General features: G+C 46.4%; 1 pseudogene; it reads right to left on the reverse strand.

The window, feature by feature from the left end:
• Window positions 1-1047: 1047 nt before the first annotated feature.
• On the reverse strand, window positions 1048-2153 carry LOC142424298 (ADP/ATP translocase 2 pseudogene; annotated as a pseudogene).
• Between the last annotated feature and the right edge of the window lie 3362 nt (window positions 2154-5515).

Consider the following 5515-nt stretch of genomic DNA (forward strand, 5'->3'; position numbering starts at 1 on the left):
CTCACCTGACCCACTGTTTGATCTCTGCCTTGCCTTGCCTTTCCTTGTATTCCTGATACCATCGCGCCCTCTGCTGGTAGGTGACAAAAAGCCAACCCAAACTCATTGTCAGTGACAGGGTAGAACTGCCCTGTGAGTTTCAGAGACTGTAATACCTTATAAGAGCAGAAAGCCCGTCTTTCTCCTGAGGAAAGACCACTGATTTTGAACCGCTGACCTTCCGGTTAGCAGCCCGGCATGTAAACATTATGCCACCAGGGCTTCCTGGCAGGTTAGAGGTCTGGTAAAATAACTTTTTCTTGCTTGGGCAGTTGGCTTGTAATGGTCTTTGCTTTCCTTGTTTTTCTGTTATTTATACTCTGGAGGAATTGGGGTCATGTATAGAAGTTTTCTGAAATTTGACCTGGCTGGAGCATTTTCTTATGAATTGGTTTATTTTTAATTTTTTAAAGAAAAGGTCTGAAGTAGTAATTTCATCTCTACACAAAACTGGAGGCCGTCCCGCTCTATATCCCTGACTCCAAGTCTCCAGTTCAGATCAGGGGCTCCCTCTTCATGCTCTTCATGTTCTTGTCCCACAGAACTGGGCACATTCTCCTAGTGTTCCAGGACAACATGGCTTGGCTCTCAGGGGTCTGAGCCACTTTACCCAAAATGCTCCATCCAACATTGTTTTTGTTGTTGTTTTGTTTTAACATTTTATTAGGGGCTCATACAACTCTGATCACAATCCATCCATATACATACATCAAATGTATAAAGCACATCCGTATATTCTTTGCCCTCATCATTTTTGAAGCATTTGCACTCCACTTAAGCCCTTTGCATCATGTCCTCTTTTTTCCCCTCCCTCCCCACTCTCCCCCCACACCATTGTTTTTATGTTAGGTTTTATTACTAAATTGCCCTCTGCATACTGATTTACTGTTTCCAAAAGGTTATTTATTTATTTATTGTGTGTGTGTGTGTGTGTGTGTTTCAGATACTTTTTATTTCTTCAAATTTGTTTATTCATTAGGAGTGACTGAAATGAAAAATAGAATTGAGTCCCATCATCATCATGATCATCGTGGAAATGGCTTTAAGAGAAAACTGGTCAGATGAATATTATTGCTTCCCATTTTCAACCAGTAGGTAGTTGCCATTGATCTAGACAGCCAACCGTCTGCCAAGAATGCTTGAGATATGTTATATAATACAACATGCCCATTCATGGGGGAAACCCACTAGGAAATAACTTATGTGTACTTCTTGATTTCATCGTACAAGACCAACACAAAGGCACCACCCATGCCTCTGAGCACATTGGACCAGGCGCCCTTGAAGAACGCTTTGCTCCCTTCATCCCGAGCGATCTTCCTCCAGCAGTCCAGCGTGCCGGTGTACATGATATCAGTTCCTTTGCGCCCCAACTGCATCATCATTCGGCGACGAACGGTGTCAAATGGGTAGGAAGTCAACCCAGCCACGGCTGTGACGGACTGTGCAATCATCCAGCTGACGAAGATGTGGGTGTTCTTGGGATCCGGAAGCATTCCCTTTGCGGTGTCATAGATGCCGAAGTAGGCAGCCGGGTAGATGATAATTCCCTGCACACACATGTTGAACCCCTGGTACAGGCCCCTAATCCCATCAGACTTGGTGATTTTAACCAAGCAGTCACCGAGGCCTTTGAACTCCCGTTCGGCACCGGCTTTGCCCACATCAGCTGCTAGACGAGTACGGGCAAAATCAAGAGGGTACACAAAGCACAAAGATGTGGCCCCCGAAGCACCGCCCGATGCCAGGTTCCCTGCAAAGTAGCGCCATAACTGGGTCCTCTTGTCCACACCACCCAGGAAGATCTGCTTGTATTTATCTTTGAAGGCAAAGTTGAGAGCCTGGGTGGGGAAGTATCGGATGACATTGGCCAGGTTACCATGCCAGAAAGACAGGACTCCCTGCTCCTTGGGGATACGAACCACACAATCGATGATGCCCTTGTACTGCTTATCTGCGGTGATTTGCTTGCTGGTGTGCTGCACCTGCAGCAGGAGCTTGACCCGTTCGATGGGCGCTACCGCCGTCTTGGAGATGGCCGCGGCCACTCCACCTGCCAAGAAGTCCTTGGCGAATGACACAGCGGCATCTGTCATGTTGGAAGAGAACGAGGCGACGGGCGACTGCTTAGATGGAACAGGAACCGGCTCTGACTCCGGGGCTCTCCCAAAAGGTTTTTTATGTTGTATTTTCATTCTCACTTGTTCTCAGGAATTTGAATTCTTTATTTCTTTAACTACCCATTCATTTTTAAGCTTGTCTTGTTCAATTTCTATTTATTTGAATTCCCGTCTGAGCCTGGAGCAATTTCAGTCATAGGGATTGTCATTATTCTGTACCAATGATTGCTCCTGGTGTTTGCTAACCCTCTTCTCCATAGGAGCTCTGCTGCAGGTTCTATGAGTCAAGACATCCAACATTCTAAAAGTGGAGCCTGCATGCGGCATTGGCAACCTGGACATGTGATCAAGGACCCGGATGAAGGGAGCTGAGCCACTCTGCCATGATGATGATGATGATAAGAGAGGTGGACGCTTTGCTGGTGGCCACTGCAGCATCGATGCCTGAAGAAGCCTCGTCTGGATGGACTATGAAACTGGGAGGACACAGAGAGACACACAGAAAGATGGAGAGGCAGAGAGACAGAGCTATAGAAGTAGAGAGAGACACAGTTGGAGAAAGACAATGACAGAGAGATGGAGAAACAGAAAGACAGAGAGATATGTGTGGAAAGAGATACAAAGGGAGGCATAGCTAGAAAGACAGAAGGTGACAAAGAGAGATAGACAAATAAACAGGACAGAGATAGGGAGACAAAGAGATGATAGAGACACCTATAGAGAGAAAGTAAAAGGGAGGGAAAGAAACAGAAAGAGATGCCCCTCCATCTAAATGATGTGGATCTTTGTCCTGCCTCTTGGTGCCTGCTGATGAGTGAGGACTGGTGTGAATTTCTTGTCTGAGCTTTGCTTACCTCATCATGGGCATCTTTAGAATGTGGGTTTTGCACAGTTTCATGAGGAGCAATGTGCTTTTTTCATGAGGAGCAATGTGTTAGGTTGGGTTGACTACCCCCAAACAAATCCTTGTGGTAAGTTGCTGTCATATTTCACCGTACAGTCAAAGAAGCCATAACATTTACATGTACAGGGAAAACTAGGAGGCTTACTTTGGGAGAAGAGACAGGGGCACTGGCTCTAGTGGACAGGGGGAAGCCTTTCATAACTTGCCTCCATCTACACAGTGGATGGAGCATTACGGAGCCCAGAGATGGATCAGGATCAATTAAGTCACACACACACACACACACACACACACACAAGAGCTTCATGTATTGAAGTAATTACATATCAATCAGGTATCCTAGCCCAGTCCAATTCAAGTTCATCAGCTTTACACTAGTCCATAAGTCCCTCTTCAGACTCACAGAGCCACATGCAATGATGCAGAATGCAGGAAGATCACAGGCTGGTGCGTGCAGGGCCATGTGGATCCAAGATCAGTGGAAATATAGCTGGGCTCCAGTAGCTCTCAGGGTCTGTGGCAGAGTTCTAGCAAGCAGAAAGGTGGAGGGGGAGAGAGAGGAGATTCTCAGGGTCCGTCTTATGAGAAGGCCATGTCCCCGTGGAGGCACCACCAACCTATGAGCTGAGTGAGAGGTTGGATTCCAGCTCTATACTTTCATACATCTTTCAGTTGCCATAGAGCACAAGTGGAATGGGAGCAGACCTTTCAGTCACATAAGACCAGCACATTCTTGGGGATGGAGTGTAATTGTGAGACTTTCCTCACCACAAGTCCAATGGGCAGCATTGGCGTCATTGATCGTTATGATCATCCTTGTGGTAATTTGCTAACATAGTTCACCATACAGTCAAGGAGTCCATGACACTGATGTGTACAGGGCAAAGTTGGAGGCCCACTTTTGGAGAAGCCTTTCATGATTTGCCTCCACACACACAGTGGGTGGAGCATCATCGGACCCAGGGGGGTGAATCAGGATGGATGAAGTCAAGAGTGAGACAAAGGGTCTTTGACACTTCCGGGTACTGCACACCCCATGTCCTGATTTCTCTGACCGACTAAGTGACCCGAGGAACCCTGGCTTGTGGCTGTCCCTTTCTAGGACTAAGGTCCTTTGTCCACTTGGCTACCCTTGGGGCCCACCAGAGGGTCTTACAAGAGCAGACTTGCTATCTTTTCTACATCACCTCAGGAGCCACTAGGGGTAGGGAGGAGATGGGGAAGCCATTGGTGTTGAGCAACACTTACCTCAGGCCTTGTGGGGCTGCCACTGCCTGGGCAATCCTGTCTTCCTGACGTGGTCATCCACAATGGCAATGAATGGAGTGGTGTGGCATAAATGCAGGGCTGCACTCTCCTCCTGAGGCCACTGTCTAACTACTGATGGGAGTCCTGGCAGGCCCAGCACATGCTCAGGCAGCACGTTCTCAGATCACGGGCAGTGAATACAGTGCTGTCTACCAGGACAAGCGTCCCCCGTGAGAGTGGTGAGTTTGAATGAGCAATCAGTACACTCCTCCTTTCCTTTAGGGGCAAGGCCATGGTTAGGAGCCAGTGAGTCCTCACAAAGTTTAAAATATATATATATTTGGGATTTAATACATCTATCATATCATTCCATATTTCAAACATGTCAAGTAGAATTGTACAATTGTTACCACAGTCAGTTTCCAAACAATCTTTTTCTACATGAACTCCTTGACATCATCTACCATTTGCCCTCTTCCATACCTCACTGTACTCTCCCTCCCCAGAACCCTTTATTCGGCTTGCTGTCCCTATAGGTAAATTGGTCCTAGGTTTCATCTACAAAAAACTGAAAAGCATGTAATACAACTTGAACAAGGTGACTTGCATCGACAACACTTCTGAGATACACTCATACAAACAAGCAAAAACTGAAGAAAACAATACATACAAAAAATAGAGAAAATGTTGGGAACTAGATTATGTCCAGCCTGCATCATAGGGTGGATGTGCTGACAAAGTTATAAAGGTTCAGGTCAGATTTATGCCTTTGATCTTCTATACTCCTCTCTCCCAAACTCTTAATTTTAGATGGAGGGAGTTCTCTGGAGGCTTATTTCCTATGTCGTTCCACCAGAGAATCGAGGGCTCCCACTCTCAGGCATAGCCTTCTGCACACCAGATTCTCACACTGGCGGCTATGATACTGATCCCTCCTTCGACTTTGGATTCTATGGATTCCAGTCCTTCAGTGACTGATGATGGTGTGCCTCTTCCATGTGGACTTAGTGGACATCTCACTGAGAAGGATGCTTGTCTTTAGATGAGCCATTAAGACCCCAGATACAATTTTATCTGATAGCCAAAGACCATCTAAATCAGTGGTCCTCAACCTTCCTAATGCCACGACCCTTTGTTCCACATGTTGTGGTGACCACCAACTATAAAATTATTTCGTGATACTTCATAACTGTAATTTTGCTAC

This window comes from Tenrec ecaudatus, chromosome 13 (assembly GCF_050624435.1).
Source record: "Tenrec ecaudatus isolate mTenEca1 chromosome 13, mTenEca1.hap1, whole genome shotgun sequence".
In the NCBI taxonomy this organism is placed as follows: domain Eukaryota; kingdom Metazoa; phylum Chordata; class Mammalia; order Afrosoricida; family Tenrecidae; genus Tenrec; species Tenrec ecaudatus.